General features: G+C 46.4%; 1 long non-coding RNA gene across 1 annotated transcript; it reads left to right on the top strand.

The window, feature by feature from the left end:
• The first annotated feature begins 3,037 nt into the window (after window positions 1–3,037).
• Window positions 3,038–4,425, top strand: LOC103629858 (uncharacterized). Its single transcript, XR_002263171.2, has 6 exons — window positions 3,038–3,061; window positions 3,177–3,432; window positions 3,513–3,564; window positions 3,842–3,990; window positions 4,076–4,146; window positions 4,231–4,425. It is a non-coding gene; the product is annotated as an uncharacterized lncRNA (long non-coding RNA).
• Window positions 4,426–19,877: the final 15,452 nt, after the last annotated feature.

The following is a 19,877-nucleotide window of genomic DNA, read 5'->3' as shown; positions in this document are numbered from 1 at the left end:
CCGGGCTGTGGCCTCCCTGCCGCCCTCAGCTTCAAGGATGTTCATCATCCGTGCTGGGGAGGAGGGTGCACCGAGTTGGGTCCCGCCTTTGCGTGGGCAGCGGCCCGCTCCTTCCTTCAGTGATCAGGGGAGAAGGGCGTTCGCCGTCCGTGGCGCCGTCAACTGCCGTGTGTCTAGCTCCCCGGCCTGGGTGGCTCTGGTGTTGCTTCCGGTGTCGCCTCCTATCGCTGGGGCGGAGCGTGGCTGCCCGTCCGCCGCACGGGTGTCGGTCGCACAACACGTCGTACGCCGCGGGGCGGTGTTCGTGTTCTAGGACAGTCTCATCCTTGCTCCTATGGCGAGGACGGGAGCGAGGACCTACCAGTGCGCTTTGGGGTGGCCGCCATTTGCCGGTGCTGAGGTGGTGGCTGCCATAGGTGAGGCTTCCCACCGCTGAGGTGGTTGCCTCTGCCGACGAGACCATCAGTGCCACCTGGACCCGGACCTCTGGCCTTTTGGCTTTAATGGCTTGTCCTCGCCCCTCAGACGCGGGATGGGGACGAGGGCCTTTTCACAGTAGCGTTTTCCCTGAGGCAATCACTGCTGCTGTCTAGCCGCCCGAGGCGGAGGTCGTTGTCGCTGCTGGTGCAGTGGTCGCCGGCGAGCCGCTCGGAGCTCGTTATCTTGCAGCTCCTCCGGTGTGGAGGTAGTTCATTCCTGCGGGAATGGAGCTGGGTCCCGTTTGTAAGGGAATGTAAGAGCAAAATGTAATTGCTCCAAGTACTAAGATATCTGCTATAGGTCGGGAAAGCCGCCGAGGGTGCTGCCGACATCTACGTAGCATAGTTATCCCAAGTACGTGTGTTTGTTTTCCGTGGCTGCCGAGGCCTGAACATTTGGGTATTTGTGCGTAAAGCCGTGTTTCTTTCCTCTTATTTCTCTACTACTCTATATGTGTGGACTGTAGGCGTCCACACTTTGGTTCTGCCATCGCACGCTACGCTCGCTCCCCGCGCTCGCAGTCCCCGCGCCCCGTCCCGCAATTCCTCCCTACCGTCAATGGAAGGCCACGCCGCTCCCATAGTCCGCGCCATCAACGCCTCGCCCGCAGTCTGCAGTCCCGCAATTCCTCCCCGCCGTCAATGGAAGGTCGCGCCGCGCATTCCTCGCCACGCCTCGCCCGCAGTTCGCAGTCCCGCGATCCCGACCCATCTCTCCATGGAAGGAAGCGCGCGGTCCACTCCGCGTCGACCCCAACCTGGCCACCACGTGGATCCACTCTGCTCGATGCTGCAATCCATGGCGCACGGGCTTTCTTCTACGCGCGGCTTTCTCCCCCATCAACGGCGCCGCAATCCAAGCCGACCCCTATCCGTGTCTCCATGGAAGGAAGCACGCGGCCCGCTCCTCGACCCGTCTCTCCATGGAAGGAATAGGTACCACAAAACCACAACCGCGCGGTTTTCTCCCTCCCACGGCTCCCGCGGCGCAAGCGCAGCCCAACCAAGCGCCATGGCCGCCCCCCCGACGCCGACGTCTACGATATTCCGTGGCTGGAGAAGTACCGCCCCGCCCGCGTCGCTGACGTTGTCGGAAACTCCGATGCCGTCACTCGCCTAGAGGTCATTGCCCGCGATGGCAACGTGCCCAACCTCATCCTCTCCGGAAGCGCCATTCCGTCGAACACCTTCACCGCGCATCACGGAACAGCGACTCATCCTTTTCCCTTTTAGCGCAGGGGCCTCCGGGGACTGGGAAGACGACGAGCATCCTGGCGCTGGCGCATGAACTCCACGGGCCCAACTATCGTGATGCTGTGCTGGAGCTCAATGCCTCAGATGACAGGTTTCTGCCACCGTGACCTGATTTTGTATCGGCGATTCGGGGCTGCCTCGAGTGGTGTTTGGGTTGGATGCTTGATGGTCGATTCGTGCTTTTGCAGGGGTTGGATGTTGTGCGGAACAATATCAAGATGTTTGCACAGAAGGAGGTCACCCTGCAGCCAAGGCGTTTCCACCATCAGTGTGTTATAGGTGTAGTGCTGTATTTATTGAAACAAGTTGACGTGTGCGTCGAGGAGCCCGACGAGGAGGAGCGCGTCTCCAGCCGGAAGCGCTCCGCCATGGCCGAGGAGATCCACCAGAACCAGGAGGAGGAGGAGGAGGAGGAGGTTGTGGCTGCGTCCACCGCCAAGCGCAGACGCAAGGCGGCGTCTTCCGGGAAGAAGCCCAAGCCGACGCCCAAGAAGGCTAAACCGGCCGTCGACGGCGGCCCAGGGATGTGCCCCCGCGCCATTGCCCCCGGCCTCGCGTTGTCCGCGTCGCTCACGAAGTCGCCCCCAGCCCCTGCGTCAGAAATTATAATTTGGGTCAGAGAAATACAGTTCATTCTTATAAGTCCCACAATCTACATGTTCATTCTGTTAAGCCCCTCGACTCTCGATGGCGATGGTGAGCAGGCTGCTGCCACGCTGAGGAGCCAATGCTCCCCGCAGCACCCGCGGTCCTGGAAGGTGAGCAGAGCACTACCCTTCTTCCAACGAGGTAAGAAACTGACAAATGCGCGTGGTGTGTTATTTCTTATCCTACATCAGTGGCGGTGTCGTGTTTAGCATAACACACGGTGATTATTTTTTGTCTAATCACTACGACCTGCATACAGAAATAAATGCCAGTAGAGCCAGTTGTAACTTTTCATGTATTGGTGGTGCAGGTGCAACAAATAACTGTTCAGGTAGTACAGAGAATCTGTCTGGTACTTGGCCAACTTCTAAAGCAGTTGAAGTAGTTTTCTGAGATTTCATCAATAAACCAACGAATTTTGTTATCCGGTCCAACAGGTACTTACTTTGTCTCTGTTTGGAGACTGTACTTCCTTTGTTGTTTACCTTTTCCCGTTGATTTGTAATGCCAGTGGCCATACTTGTTTGATAATTATCCAACTTCATGTGCTTCTGTATTTCTCTAATTTTTTGCGGCAATGCATTTAGGTTCTGAGATTTATCAGGAAACATTGGTATATTTAGAAGCTAAGAAACATTGGTATATTTAGGTTCTGAGATTTATCACTTTTGCTACCTGGGGTAAGCTCATAATGTATATTTATTTACCTGCTCATGAACATTCGGAAGCTAAGAAACTTTGAATTATTGCACGTTCTATTACAATTTTTCTATACTGAACAAGAAATTCATGTAGGCACCTTTGAAGGATGCAGAGTCCCAGAAAGATGTTGGGAAGGGTGATAAATCAGGGGATAAAGGAACTGCTGAGAAGTTTGCAATATATCAGAAGCATCGTTCTTCGTTGGCAGACATTGTTCAGTTCAGGAGGCCAGCTGCTCCAACTTCCAGTGTGAATGCTGATATTGTGGGAACATCCACTCTGCAGTCTGCATCTCTACCGAAACAAGAATCCTCAACAGCTACATCCAAGAGCTATACTTTCAGAGAAGGTTTTGTTAGCTTTTCTTTATTACTCAATCTATTGAGTTTTGTTTTTCTAAACACGATTTCGCTGCCACATCTTCTGTAGGTGATAGGGTGCGTTATGTGGGTCCAGCTCAGCTATCCTCATTGTCACAAAGGTACTTTAATTGCAAATATTATTCTTGTCTTCAGATTTATCTAATGCTTGTTCCTTAGGTATCAACATTGTTATCATTAGAATTTAGGTATCATGTTTTATAGGAAGAGGAATAACCAGAATATGAGACTTCTCATAGGCAACCCGGTTATGAGCTTGCTTTTGTATTGACTATCCTGTGAAATCAGATATTCTTTCCCCATATCACATTTTTTGTAGCACCATATTAGTCCAACACATATATTTGTTTATATATAAATTGCTTGATTGATCTCCAGGGGACCAAGTTATGGTTATCGAGGCAGAGTGATGCTTGCTTTTGAAGATAATGGATCCTCAAAAATTGGAGTCTGATTTGACAAGCAGATCCCTGATGGTAATGATCTTGGTGGTTTGTGCGAGGAAGATCATGGCTTCTTCTGCTCTGGTTAGCTCAAACTTCCGAATTCTCAACTTCTTTGGCAGTTATTTTAACTTTTTTATTTGTTGTTGAGGCTGTTATATTTCCATAGCTGAATCACTTCGCCCAGACTTTTCTGCTGGTGAAGAAGTTGAGAGGCTAGCTATGACCGAGCTAATAGAGGTACTGCTGCTTTTTAGGACAATGAATCCTGTCGAATATGAAGTTATCACTCTGTATGATAGTATGATTTTCATTTCCTGTCAGGTCATTTCAGAAGAGAACAAATCTGGACCTCTGATTGTGTTACTTAAGGATGTAGAGAAATCATTCATTGGAGTTACCGAGTCACTTTCATCTTTGCGGAGCAAATTTGAATCGCTTCCATCTGGTGTTCTTATTATAGGATCCCACACTCAGATGGACAGCCGCAAAGAAAAGGTACATGCATTATTACTGAGAATCTAGATAAATTTGGGCAGTGCGAGTTTCAAGTCCTGATGGTATTGTGGCATATTAATTCCTGCATGCATTTTGCAAATGAACAAGGCTAAGAGTTATTTTATACCTTGCATTGCTGTAATTTTTTACTTCTCCCCACCAGGGACAGGGGTTCTTGTTGAGATATCCTGTTAACCCTTTATTTTTGATCAGTTATCTCTCTTCAAGTTTATCTGTTGGGGCCTAATCCTCTTAGCGACGCGTCATATTAGAACCCGGGTGTTGTGTTAAATAGGTAATAACCCCTTGGTGACACACCATATTGTGATTTGGACACGATATTAAGTGAACAAGGATTGGGTCACCGCTAATTTAGTGGTACCACGGTGACCTTTATAGGCACTAGCACACAATGGGATTCTAAGGCGCGATAGTAATGGGAAGAGAGGCGAGGAAAGGCCAAAGTTGACATGGGAAGATACAATAAAAGGAGACTTGTTTGTTTCGGCTTCTGATCAGATTCTGGTCGCCAGAATCGGGTTTTGGCCACCAAATGCTTTGCTTCTCAGGCCGCTTCTGTGAGAATCGCTTCTGTGAAAATTGCCCAAATCAACATGGATGTACAATCGACTGAGTTGTCGTGACGGGAGGAATCTGCCGCTTCCGCTTCCCAAAACATTATGGACCTCTCCATCTTCCTCCGCATGCAAGCCCCACGATATCTAGGTTCTCGTGACAGCTAGATTATGCAGGAATTCAGATTCTCAAAAAATCTTTTCAGGAAAGCTTTGGTAGCAGGTGGTTGCATGAAAGAAGCAAAGAAAGTCCAAAGGCAATGAAACATCTGAAAAAGCTTTTCTGAAACAAAATTTCGATCCAGCTTCCGCAGGTGATTACATCTCTTGTCATACTCATTTAGCTGTTATTAAATATGTTTTTTGATCTAAATAATTAAATTTACAGGATGAGGCTCTACTTACAGATTGGAAGCAGCAGTTGGATCGTGATGTTGAAACCCTTAAAGCCAAATCAAACATTGGTAGCATTCGCACGGTAAGCTGCAGAATTGAAGACAGCTAAATGAGTATCTTGGAACTTAATATATCCCACTGTCAACTGTACATCTTTCTTTAAACTGTTGGGCCTGTGATGCCTGATCTAATATGGCCTGGGTGTATTATTAACAAATGACCATTTGCATGTGTTTGATAGTATTTCTTCTATTTGATACTTTGTTGCCTTTTTCTGTCTGAATGTATATTTTGACCATTTGTATGATTATGCAATTATTTTATGTCTATGTATGCTTTTGGTGTTAATGTGGTTGTTGAAAGCATCAAATATCCTCATAGAAGTAACTTTTTGATGTAGCTATTTAACCAAAATGTCTGCATTGAGCCTTTCATGTTTACTTGAAACATTTACTTTTTGTGGTTACTTGAAGCATTGAGCCTTTCGGTTGTGATATCAATGTCCGGTCGGTCACAGGCTCCTCTCCTTTTGCCGGCTTCGCTGTTGGAAGCGAGACATCATGTGGTGTGGAGAACGTCCTTGCAGAGCACCTGAACTCAAATTTCACTCTAATGCCAGCTAGCTGCTACAATAGTGCATTTCTATATATTATGAGTATGTATACAGAATTTTAAAGTATGAATACATGTGTTTTAAAGCTTGGACAACCAATCATTTATTATCCGAGAATTTAATTTGATTTTATTAATCAATTTAAACCTTTCTATAGGAAGAGAGTGGCTCTTCACTCCCATCGGATTGACAAAAAGTGAGTCTCATGTTTTCTTATTTGTTTGACTCATGTTGGTGTGATATTTTGCTAAACAGATTTTGCATATCATAGCGACGTTTGCCATTTCGTATCTATACGTTTATGCTAATTTTTAACTCTCGTGGCAACGCACGGGTACGTACCTATTCGAGCATTAAGACTTGTTCGTCGGTAGCAGAATCACTTATCCAAGCATGAGTTACCTTTCGCGGAAGGTGATGAGTAAGGTATCCGTATCTCGGAGGCCTAGGAGTCCCTTGGCTCGGTCGGCCTTGCCGTTGAAGGTCTCTCTTGTCGTTTTTAGGATTCCGCCATCGATGCAGTCAAAAGGCACGAAAGTCGTTTTGGTAGAAAAACATTTCCAAGGAAAGTTTCGGTGCAGAGGGGGCTCCCCCTTTTCGGACCCTGAGGCGACCGCTCGGGCCGGGACCCTTGCGGAGGGCCTGGCCGTGGCCGTCGGGTCTGCTTGGTCCGCCCAAGCTAAGGCCTCGCAGCAGCGTGCCCGGGCCGAAGGTATGTTTCGCCTGCTTTGCGACTTTGGTTTAGCTTCGTCCTTCTCCTCGTGTTTGAAGAACGTTGTCCGGCTATCTGCAGGGTTCGAGACGGCTCTTAACGAGTACGTTAAGAACTGCAAGGCGCTTGCCCAGGCGGCTGAGCAGAAGGAGGCCGACCGCGTGGCCATGTCCGAGGTTATCTCGGCCTTTTGCCGGGCCTTTGGCCTCGACGATGTCCCCTTGGTAGCTCCCCCCAGAGTCACCTGCGGGCCTTGGGCGGCCATGTGCGCAGCAGACTCCGCGGGGCGCTGCACCACAGCGTTAGGCGGGCCTTCGCTGTCCTCGCCTCCCACTACGACGTGGATCTGGAGCGGGTCAGCGAGGGGTACTGCTTACGTGACGAAGAGGAGGCTGCCTTAGTCGAGGTCCAGAGGCTTGACGCGGCTATCGAGGGCCCAAGCGCGGTGCTGGCTTCCTCCTTCGAGGTGGAGGTCCTTCCGCCCGTGTCGCCGTCTGAGGCCGGGCCAGATTCTGCCGAGGGTGGAAACGACGCCGAGGGTGCTGCTCCTCCCCCTGCCGATGTTTGAGCCTGCAGGAACAGTTTGTTTTAAGTATGCGTATGTTTCTCGTGGACGCTGAGGCCTAAACATTTTCAATATCGGAGTTTAAAGCTGCGTTTCCTTTCCTCTCGTTTCAAGCATTAGGACTTGTTCGGTAGCAGAGTCACTTATCCGAGCATGAGCTACCCTTCGTGGAAGGTGACGAGTGACGTATCCGTATCCCGGAGGCGTAGGAGTCCCTCGGCTCGGTCGTTTTAAGGATTCTGTTATCGATATAGTCGAAATGGTACAAAAGTCGCTTTCTACCCGAGCGTTAGGACTTGTTCGGTAGCAGAATCACTTATCCGAGCGTGAGCCGCCTTTCGTGGAAGGTGACGAGTGAGGTATTCGTATCCCGGAGGCGTAGGAGTCCCTCGGCTCGGTCGGCCTTGCCGTTCAAGGTCTCAGTCGCTCGTTTATGGGATTCCGCTATCAACATAGTCGAAAGACACAAAAGACGTTTTTGTAGAAAACTTTTTGTGACGGAACCTCCCAAGTAATTAGGCCCACCTACATTTGTCCTTGTCTAACAGACATCAGACACCCTGTAGATGTTCCTAAGTCACTTGACAAGTTCGGTATCTTTCCTTACCTCACCAGGAACGTTTCACCCGTCTTGCAGACATTACAGAACATCGGAGATAAAGGAATGCAGAAGCGATTACATAAACATACATTTATTAAAAAGTAAGAGCACGTTGTTTATTACAGACCAGAAATATAAGCGAGTGCTGAGTAGTATTATTATTATACATACCAAGGGAGGCACAAACTCCTCCCGATAGTTTTAAGCAAAAGTTTTGTAAATGGAGGACCAAGTCCTCCCGCGTCTTCACTCTTGTTTCTCCTCCTTAGGAACCACCCTGGCACAGAAGCAACAGAAATCTGCTACTTCCTCACCTAAAAACAACGAAGGGATAAACCCTGAGTATGGAATTACTCATCAAGTCTTACCCGACTAAAGAAAAGACTCTCAAGGGTATGCTGGCTTAAGGGAGTCAAGGTAAGGCTTTTCAATAATCAAAGACTCTGTTTTGCAGAAATGCTTACTAAAGTGGATCCTTAAAAATCCAATTTTATTTGTCAAGTTAAGTACAATTACCTGCAACTAGAGTTCTTTCTACCCTAGTTCAATCACTAGTCCTGCACTAGCCAATTTCTTAACAAAAACCCATCATCTTAAGTGGAATGCTACGTGTAGGTCAGTGACCAAGTCTTCATAACCGCGAAGGTACGGCGATCCGAATCGATTATACTCAGCTGAGGATCTCCAATCACACGACATATGTAGCACTTAACCCTTGCATATGTCAACCCGCCACCGGGGTTCTTAAGACCAGATCAGGTTCACGCAAACCGAGAGCACAGATACACCACCGTCCAGCCTCTTGCCACGGAGGGTACACGCTACTCTCGCCACCGCTCCACGCCCATTTCGTGTTATCTTATTCTGGCCTTAGTCTGCCCGAGGCAAGGCTTACCCATGACGAGGCATGTGACCAGCTAAAGGGTCCTCGATCATCAAGCCTACATCGAGACGGTCCTTAATCGACTCAGACGGAGACACTACATCGAGACTCTCTTCTCGTGCAAGTCACCCGCCCGGTCTCAGCTTAATCATTTTAACCCAAAAACTTGGTACCTGGCAGAGGTACATCTTTTCCGATGTTGAATCCATCATGGCCATGATGGATTCACCATCAAGTTTTATTTTCGAAAACAACCCTCCCACTTTGCCAAACATCTTTTGTAAAACAAATCCTTTTGTTTTTCTAAAGCAATACTAAGCATAGAAAAACCTTTTTGTAAAAATAGGGTTTCAAGGAAGGTAATCAAGTTCAAGGAAGGTAATGCAGGAATTGTTTAATCAATCAACTCCTATCACCTAATGCAGCAAGCAAGTGAGAAAGATTTTAAAAACATCAAGGGAGGTGGCAAATGCACTGGGGCTTGCCTTCGTTTATGGGTGAGTCAGGTTCGGATCCACAAATATCGAAGTAGAAGCAGTTGCCTGCTTGAGAATCCGAGGGTGGTGGTGTCCTTTCTTCGGTGACTTCCACTTCTTCTTCACGTTCTAACATAACCATATATATACATATATAAGAATGAATGCCATGTAATGTGCATGAGAGTGCGAAGATAATAAAGATTTATTATCTAAGTCTTGAATACAACTTTCCTTCACGGAACTCCGAGAACTTAGGGTTTCCGGAGTCGGTAAAGGAGTTCACACGACAGGGGGGTTTTGGGTTCTAGTTATCAAACATGGTCCAAATCAATTCAAACTCTACCCAAGGCTTCTAAATATTGTTTTAAGTTCCCATAAAAAGTTTGGGCATTTTTGGACTTACCAATTATTTTCTAAAAATCCATAACTAATATTTTTAACTACTTTAAATGCCCTAAAATTTCTTATTTTCACTAAAAATCACAAAACTATTTTTATTAAATTCTAGGGAAAATAACAAGCCTAAGAAAATTGGTTTCACAATTTTACCATTTTTCTATATTTTTTTATAATTGTTTTGACTCTGGAATAAAAAGAAAAAGAAAACAGGTGAATAGTACTGGGCTGATTTCAGCCTAGTGGCCCAGCTCAGAGGGAGAAAGGCGCCCGCGCGCGCCCGCGCCCTGGCGACTTTGCACAGAGACCCCCGCGTTTCTGTCTAACTGCGAACGAGTTCTTTCACTGTTTAACAGAGTCACTGACGTTTACAGATAGACCCCCGCACTTCCATCTATTCTCGGTTCGAGGTCCCCGACGGCGTTCATGCGCGGAGAGGCTCCGGCGAGGCACTGTACTGGTCGATTGGGGCAACGGCTAGGGTCTCTGAGCGGCTGACACGCAATTGGATCTATCCCGACCATTTCCCCTAACCCAATTTCACAAATGGTCACAAGGATTGCTCTGGCCATGGTGACCGTGAACATTGCGGCAAGACAGTCGCGTTCCCGGCGACAAAAGGGCTCCTAGCTCGATTGTGTGGGTCAGCAAGCATCACAGACGTATAAGAATGCTTAAACAAGGGAGCAGAGGGGAAGAGCTAACCTGAGTTGGGCTGACCACGGCGGGGTTGAGTTCACGGTGTTTTAGAACCGGATTGGGGAGAATCTGAAATTCGTGCTTGCTAGTGAGGGATTTGGGATGCAGGAGGGTGCGGTAGGTGCTTGGGTACATGGCGGAGCTGGGGGCACGGTCAATTTATAGAGCCCGCGAGAGGTGGCCGTGGATTTGGGCGACGACGCGCGGAGGCCGGAGGTAGAAGAAGGTACTGGCGCAAGCGCTAGGTGGCTTCTACCGTGGCGGTCATTCCGACGATCAACAGAGAGGCGAGAGGGAGTCATGGCGATGCGGTGGCGCGGTTAGGACACGCGGCATAAGGCCGGAAGGGGGCAGTGCACCGGCGAGGTTATCTGGTTCCACCGCGGTGAACTTTGTACGGTGGCCGGGATACTTTAATGGCCGGGCTTATCCACGGCGGTGTGCTCCAAGCGTTTATCACGACATCCCGAGCACGAATTGAGACGGCGGCGGCGCGAATCTTAGCGCAGGGAGGGTCACCGGCGGCGAGCAAGCTACGCTGGCGTTCTGATCCACTCGGGTTGCTGTACCATGGCAGAACTGATTCAGTTGCCTGACAGAGCCTTTTGGAGCATGGTTTTCTCTTAGTTTTGAATGGCAACTCAACTCAAAATCTGTATCAAAGTTGTAAAGAAACATACCATCTACAATATTGCCATATGATGCTGCCACAAAAACCTATTGGATCATGCTTGAATGTAGGCTTGAAGTTGATGGCATCAATCTGTTAGTCTGATTTTCAGACTGAACCAGCCTGACAGCTTAACTTCAGGCCTGATTATCTCCAAATTTCTCACAAGAACATGGCTTGCATTCTTAAGCAAAGTTGTTCTTCTATAATTAGGTTACAATTTTGATGTGGTGACCTAGGGCAAAAACCCTAGAATTTGCAAGATACAATGCTCCAAAGTTGAGCCCTCAACACTGAATTTCAGACTTAGAATAGAACCTAATTGAGGTCCATTTTGCATTTAAGTCCAAAACTCAATATTTGGCTTTCAAGTCCACACATTTGTGAACCAAAGGACTTAAGAAACTTATTTGACTTGGTTTTTGCACTTTAGTCCAAAAGTGGACTAATTTTGCACATAAGCCCCTAGGGTTTAGTTTTAGGGTTTTCCAGGGTTCCAATTAGGGTTTTTAGTATCCCAGGGGTATAAATTTGATTCAACTTTATTTTTGGGGATATTTTATAACTAATTCCCTAAAGTCTTTAGGTTTTCTCAACTTGGGTTAGGTTTTACCCCTTTAATCCCTATTTAGGGTTAAGTCCCCTAACCAGGGTTCTATTTGCAAAACACTAAAACAGTACAACATGTTTGAAATTTTTGCCTAGTGAATGCACTCTAGGTGTATCAAACATATGCAATGCCAATGCTTATGATGTCATGCTCAAGTTTTAGTTACAGTAACACCAGGGGTGTTACATCCTTCCCCCCATAAAAGAATCTCGTCCCGAGATTAAAAGTCCTAGGGTAAGTAATGGAAAAGGAAACGCGACATACTTTTATTTCCTTATTTCTGGTACAAGGCAGGGGTGATGTGGGGGTCATTTCTTTATTACACAGTTATACAGGCTTTACAATTTACAAGAGGCTAAAAAGCCTGGGAAATTCTTATCTAAAAAGTCTTGAGCTTCCCATGTAGCCTCATCTTTGGAATGCTGGTTCCACTGTATCTTATAAAACTTGAGAGTTTTTCTTCGGGTAACCCTGTCCTTTTGATCCAAGACTCGAATAGGGTGCTCAGAGTATGTCAAGTCCGGTTCAAGGACAACATCTGTCACTTCAACGGTTCGATTAGGAACCCGAAGACACTTCTTTAATTGTGACACGTGGAACACATTATGCACAGCAGACAATGTTTCGGGTAGTTGGAGTCGGTATGCCACTGGCCCATATCTTTCCAGAATAAGAAAATGACCAATATATCGTGGTGCAAGCTTCCCTTTAACCCCAAAACGCGATACTCCCTTCATTGGTGAGACCTTCAGGTAGACATAGTCTCCTTCCAGGAAATATAAGGGCATTCGCCGTTTGTCTGCATAACTCTTCTGATGAGCTTGTGCTTTCTTCATATTATGAATAATTTTCTGAACCTTATCCTCGGCTTCTTTCACCATATCAGGCCTAAAGAAGCACCTTTCCCCAGGTTCAGACCAATTTAGCGGAGTACGACATCGTCGTCCATATAAAGCTTCGAAGGGTGCCATCTTGATACTTTCTTGATAGCTATTATTATATGAAAACTCCGCCAAGGGCAAACATTCATCCCATTTCTGCGAGAAGTCCAGAACACATGCCCGCAGCATATCCTCAAGTATCTGGTTCACTCTCTCAGTCTGTCCACTGGTTTGAGGATGGTAGGCCGAACTGTGGAGCAGCTTGGTACCCAGGGATTTATGGAGCTCTTCCCAGAACTTGGATACAAATTGTGGTCCACGATCCGACACTATAGTCTTCGGAACACCGTGCAAACTGAGAATACGGGCAATGTACAACTCGGCATAGGTAAGTACCGAGTAATATGTCTTGACCGGCAGAAAGTGAGCAATCTTTGTAAGTCGATCAACAATCACCCAGATAGAGTCATACCCTTTTGCGGTCCTGGGCAATCCCACAATGAAATCCATACTTATGTCTTCCCATTTCCATGTTGGTATTGGTAGTGACTGCAATGGACCGGCAGCTTTCAAATGTATGGCTTTGACACGTCTGCAGGTGTCACATCTAGCCACATAGCGTGCAATTTCGATCTTCATCTTTGTCCACCAGTAATGTTGCTTCAAGTCTTGGTACATCTTAGTGCTTCTGGGATGAATAGAGTAGCGGCTAAGATGTGCTTCATCAAGAATTTGCTGGCGGAGCTCTTCATTCTTTGGCACCACTATGCGGTTATTAAACCATACAATGCCTTGTTCATCTTCTTTGAAGCATTTGGCTTTTCCAGCCCTTAACTTCTCACGAATGTGTTTCATACCCTCATTATCTTTTTGGGCATCAATTATCCTTTGCAAGAGGACTGACTCAAGCTTTAGCTGATTCAAAGTTCCTTGTTGGACCATTCCCAGGTTTAGCTTCTCCATCTCTTGACATAAAGTGTTCTCGGAGGTCTTCATCGTTAAACAATGGCAGGAAACCTTGTGGCTTAGTGCATCTGCCACAACATTGGCTTTGCCTGGGTGATAATGAATTTCCAGTTCATAGTCCTTAATAAGCTCAAGCCATCGTCTCTGCCTCATATTTAATTCTGACTGGGTGAAGATATACTTCAAGCTTTTATGATCTGTATAGATATGACAGACATTTCCCAGCAGATAGTGACGCCAAATTTTCAGGGCATGGACCACAGCAGCTAGCTCCAGATCATGAGTTGGGTAATGCTCCTCATGTCGGCGCAACTCCCGTGAAGCATACGCAATTACTCGGCCCTCTTGCATTAGCACGCAGCCGAGTCCACTGCCAGATGCATCACAATATACATCAAAAGGCTTGGTAATGTCCGGTTGAGCCAATACCGGAGCAGTGGTTAACAATGTCTTCAATTGTTCAAAGGCTTCATCACACATCGAAGACCAATTGAATTTAACATCATTCTTCAATAAACTTGTGATTGGCTTCACAAGCTTAGAAAAGTCTGGTATAAATCTGCGATAATATCCAGCCAGTCCAAGGAAACTTTGGACCTGATGAACAGTGGTCGGGGGTTTCCACTCCAAAATGTCCTTGACTTTGCTGGGGTCTACCGCAATCCCTCTGGCAGATAGAACATGTCCCAGAAATTGAATTTCTTCCAGCCAAAACGCGCACTTGCTGAACTTGGCATACAACTGATGTTCCCTCAGGCGCGTTAACACGATCCGTAAATGTTGGGCATGCTCCTCTTCATTCTTGGAATATATCAAAATGTCATCAATGAAGACCACCACAAACTTGTCTAGCTCGGGCATGAACACCGAGTTCATCAAATATGTGAAGTGGGCCGGAGCATTTGTTAACCCGAAAGACATTACCAGATATTCAAACAACCCATATCGCGTAGTAAACGCGGTCTTTGGTATATCTTTAGGCCGAATACGGATCTAGTGATAGCCCGATCGGAGATCAATCTTTGAAAATACCCTTGCTCCAGTCAATTGATCAAATAAAATATCAATCCTTGGAAGAGGGTACTTGTTTTTGATGGTGACCTCATTCAGGGGCCGATAATCCACACACATTCGTAAGGTTTGATCCTTCTTTTTGACGAATATGGCTGGGCAACCCCATGGTGATGAGCTTGGCCGGATAAATCCTTTCTCCAGGAGATCTTGCAATTGAATCTTCAACTCTGCTAACTCATTAGGAGGCATACGGTACGATCTTCGAGATATTGGAGCCGTACCGGGCTTCAACTCTATTAAGAACTCTACCTCCCGCTCAGGTGGCAATCCCGGTAAATCCTCGGGAAAGACATCAGGAAACTCACATACTACCGGAATATCCTTGATTCCCGGTACCATAACTTCATAAACTCTGCCAGTAATTTTGTTTGGAATAGGGATGGGCAAAAGAATTTCTTCTTGATTATGACTTAACCTGATGGTTCTTTGATCAGTATTGAGTGTTGCTTTATGCTTGGCCAACCAATTCATACCCAAAATAACATCTATGTCTTGGCCTTTCAGGACGATCATATTGGTAGGAAAGTCCCGTCCGGCCAATGATACGGGCACTTGATAGGCCACTTCTCTAGTAAAAATTTGTCCCCCAGGTGAGTGTATTTTAAATCCCTCTTTTGATTCATGGCATGCAATGTGATGTTGCTCCACAAACTTCTTGCTAAGAAACGTATGCGAAGCACCAGAATCAAAAAGAATGACTGGCCACGAGAAACGTACCCATCATCACTGGTTCTCCTTCCGGTGTAGTGGCCACTTGAGTATAGTATAGGCGTCCCGTCTTCTTGAAATTTTTGCCCTTAACATTTCCCTTGCTTTGTGAGGAATTCCCCGATCCTTGCTGGTTATTTGCTTGATTCTACTTGGGATATGGGCAATCCTTGATGAAATGTCCAGACTTGCCACAGTTGAAACATCTGGTTGAAGAGCTAGGCAAAGCAGGGAATCGAGTGCCTGGGGCACCCGGCTGACTTGGGGCAGTGGGGGCTTTGTTGGGACGAATAATTATCGGCTGCTTGAAAGGGAAGGTTGGTGCACGTGGAGGAGTCTGGTTAGAAGGCCGGAGAATAAACCGTTGCCTTTTTGCCTGGCCCTGATTAGTCTTCTCACCACCAAATCCCTTGTTCTTTCCGGAACCTGCATATTTTGCTTCAACAGATAGGGCTGTGCTGACAGCCTTTCCATACGTGAGATCAATGCAGGCGGCCATTTTTCTCTGCAATCGATCATTTAGTCCTCTCATAAAGCAATTTCTCTTTTTTAGATCAGTGTTTACCTGATCGATTGCATATTGTGATAGATGATTGAACTTGTTGAGATACTGATTGACAATATCTCCTCCTTGTTTTAGCTTCATGAACTCTTCTTGCTTCATATGCAGAACGCCTTCGGGTATATAATGCTCACGGAATGCCACTTTGAATTCCTCCCAGGTTACTTGATGATTGGCCGGCTGAACGGCCACAAAATTTCCCCACCAAGTACTGGCAGGGCCGCGTAGTTGTTGCGCTACGAATAATGGCTTCTGTGTCTCTGAACAGCGCAGAAGACCAAATTTCTGCTCAATAATCCGTATCCATTCATCGGCTTCCAGTGGATCTTCAGCTTTCACAAATAGTGGTGGACGGGTTTCCGAGAAGTCCAGATAAGTAGTTTCGCGGGGGCCTTGTTGATAGCCCCGCCCACCAGGCTGCTGAAATTGTTGACCCGCCATTTCTCTTAGGAAGCGGGTATTGTCCGCAGTTGCGTTCACTAAGGCAGCAATTGCCTCAGCCAATGTTGGAGGAACAGGAGGTGGATTGGGTGTAGATTCCCCTCCCCGAGATGTACCAGCTCCGTCCTGAGCTCGAGTCTTGGAAGGCATCTGTGGCAACAACATTTGAAAACAATATGATATGCCAAAGAAAAAGCCATTCCCTTTTACATTACCAAAAGTAATGTTACAGACTCAAGACTCTTACAACAGGGTACAATACCTAGTATACAATAGCATTACCTATTATACACTAGTACAACCTACAATACACTACACTACTTCTATTATACCACTAGTCCTGCTTTCCATTACTCTTGGCGGCCTCATCGTCTGGTGTGGGAGTCCATACGTCAACCAGCCTCATGGAAGGAGGGGGCTCAAAAAGGTCTAACTCCCCACCGAGCGCGTGTCCTGCAACACGGGAGGGTCCGGCTTCCGCCTCAGCAGGGTTCGCAGGTGCACTAGGGTGTAATTGCGAATACAGTACATGGACTTCCTCATGTAACGTATTGCAATAGACCTACAGGTCGTCGACAGTTGAGCTAAGTTCCTTAATTCGGGCCTGAGCCCTTGCTTCCTTAGCACATGCCAACAAATGGGACTGTACTGCCCAGTCGAGTGCTAAGTCCCGATCAGCAAGCTGATCCCGCAGGTGGCGGATGTCCCTTCTTAGTTCATTTATTCTATCCCCGTCCGCAACCCAAGCGTTGGTCCTGTGTTGCAACTCCGCTTGAAGTCAACTTACACGGGCTTCAAGATCTCCTATTGGGTCATTACTCCCTCTGCTACTGTTCTCATGTCGAGGGGCTAGTTGATGCTGGGGCACACCGATTGGTCCAGTTGACTTGCGTGCCGTTAGCCTGGTACGCGGTGGCATCTTTCTAAGGGGGAAAATTTTATTAGTATAATTCTTAGCATGATGCATGTGTAAGTACAGAATCAACCTTAGTTGATTCAACCTTCTATACATTGCACTCTTCCTATTTGGTCTTTAAGATAGACTCTTCAGAATACTTAGGTAAGAAGAGAAAAGAGTTTTTAGGTAAGACTTTTGGAAAATCCTTTTGAAGATGCCTCATAATATCTGCAAAGAAGGGCTACGCTCCGATACCAGCTGTGACGGAACCTCCCAAGTAATTAGGCCCACCTATAGTTGTCCTTGTCTAACAGACATCAGACACCCTGTAGATGTTCCTAAGTCACTTGACAAGTTCGGTATCTTTCCTTACCTCACCAGGAACGTTTCACCCGTCTTGCAGACATTACAGAACATCGGAGATAAAGGAATGCGGAAGCGATTACATAAACTTACATTTATTAAAAAGTAAGAGCAAGTTGTTTATTACAGACCAGAAATATAAGCGAGTGCTGAGTAGTATTATTATTATACATACCAAGGGAGGCACAAACTCCTCCCGATAGTTTTAAGTAAAAGTTTTGTAAATGGAGGACCAAGTCCTCCCGCGTCTTCACTCTTGTTTCTCCTCCTTAGGAACCACCCTGGCACAGAAGCAACAGAAATCTGCTACTTCCTCACCTAAAAACAACGAAGGGATAAACCCTGAGTATGGAATTACTCAGCAAGTCTTACCCGACTAAAGAAAAGACTCTCAAGGGTATGCTGGCTTAAGGGAGTCAAGGTAAGGCATTTCAATAATCAAAGACTCTGTTTTGCAGAAATGCTTACTAAAGTGGATCCTTAAAAATCCAATTTTATTTGTCAAGTTAAGTACAATTACCTGCAACTAAAGTTCTTTCTACCCTAGTTCAATCACTGGTCCTGCACTAGCCAATTTCTTAACAAAAACCCATCATCTTAAGTGGAATGCTACGTGTAGGTCAGTGACCAAGTCTTCATAACCGCGAAGGTACGGCGATCCGAATCGATTATACTCAGCTGAGGATCTCCAATCACACGACATATGTAGCACTTAACCCTTGCATATGTCAACCCGCCACTGGGGTTCTTAAGACCAGATCAGGTTCACGCAAACCGAGAGCACAGATACACCACCGTCCAGCCTCTTGCCATGGAGGGTACACGCTACTCTCGCCACCGCTCCACGCCCATTTCGTGTTATCTTATTCTGGCCTTAGTCTGCCCGAGGCAAGGCTTACCCATGACGAGGCATGTGACCAGCTAAAGGGTCCTCGATCATCAAGCCTACATCGAGACGGTCCTTAATCGACTCAGACGGAGACACTACACCGAGACTCTCTTCTCGTGCAAGTCACCCGCCCGGTCTCAGCTTAATCATTTTAACCCAAAAACTTGGTACCTGGCAGAGGTACATCTTTTCCGATGTTGAATCCATCATGGCCATGATGGATTCACCATCAAGTTTTATTTTCGAAAACAACCCTCCCACTTTGCCAAACATCTTTTGTAAAACAAATCCTTTTGTTTTTCTAAAGCAATACTAAGCATAGAAAAACCTTTTTGTAAAAACAGGGTTTCAAGGAAGGTAATCAAGTTCAAGGAAGGTAATGCAGGAATTGTTTAATCAATCAACTCCTATCACCTAATGCAGCAAGCAAGTGAGAAAGATTTTAAAAACATCAAGGGAGGTGGCAAATGCACCGGGGCTTGCCTTCGTTTATGGGTGAGTCAGGTTCGGATCCACAAATATCGAAGTAGAAGCAGTTGCCTGCTTGAGAATCCGAGGGTGGTGGTGTCCTTTCTTCGGTGACTTCCACTTCTTCTTCACGTTCTAACATAACCATATATATACATATATAAGAATGAATGCCATGTAATGTGCATGAGAGTGCGAAGATAATAAAGATTTATTATATAAGTCTTGAATACAACTTTCCTTCACGGAACTCCGAGAACTTAGGGTTTCCGGAGTCGGTAAAGGAGTTCACAAGGCAGGGGGGTTTTGGGTTCTAGTTATCAAACATGGTCCAAATCAATTCAAACTCTACCCAAGGCTTCTAAATATTGTTTTAAGTTCTCATAAAAAGTTTGGGCATTTTTGGACTTACCAATTATTTTCTAAAAATCCATAACTAATATTTTTAACTACTTTAAATGCCCTAAAATTTCTTATTTTCACTAAAAATCACAAAACTATTTTTATTAAATTCTAGGGAAAATAACAAGCCTAGGAAAATTGGTTTCACAATTTTACCATTTTTTTATAATTGTTTTGACTCTGGAATAAAAAGAAAAAGAAAACAGGTGAATAGTACTGGGCTGATTTCAGCCCAGTGGCCCAGCTCAGAGGGAGAAAGGCGCCCGCGCGCGCCCGCGCCCTGGCGACTTTGCACAGAGACCCCCGTGTTTCTGTCTAACTGCGAACGAGTTCTTTCACTGTTTAACAGAGTCACTGACGTTTACAGATAGACCCCCGCACTTCCATCTATTCTCGGTTCGAGGTCCCCGACGGCGTTCACGCGCGGAGAGGCTTTGGCGAGGCACTGTACCGGTCGATTGGGGCAACGGCTAGGGTCTCTGAGCGGCTGACACGCAATTGGATCTATCCCGACCATTTCCCCTAACCCAATTTCACAAATGGTCACAAGGATTGCTCTAGCCATGGTGACCGTGAACATTGCGGCAAGACAGTCGCGTTCCCGGCGACAAAAGGGCTCCTA

The sequence above is a fragment of the Zea mays genome, chromosome 6 (genome assembly GCF_902167145.1).
Source record: "Zea mays cultivar B73 chromosome 6, Zm-B73-REFERENCE-NAM-5.0, whole genome shotgun sequence".
In the NCBI taxonomy this organism is placed as follows: Eukaryota; Viridiplantae; Streptophyta; class Magnoliopsida; order Poales; family Poaceae; genus Zea; species Zea mays.
This window is presented reverse-complemented; position numbering and strand designations above follow the sequence as displayed.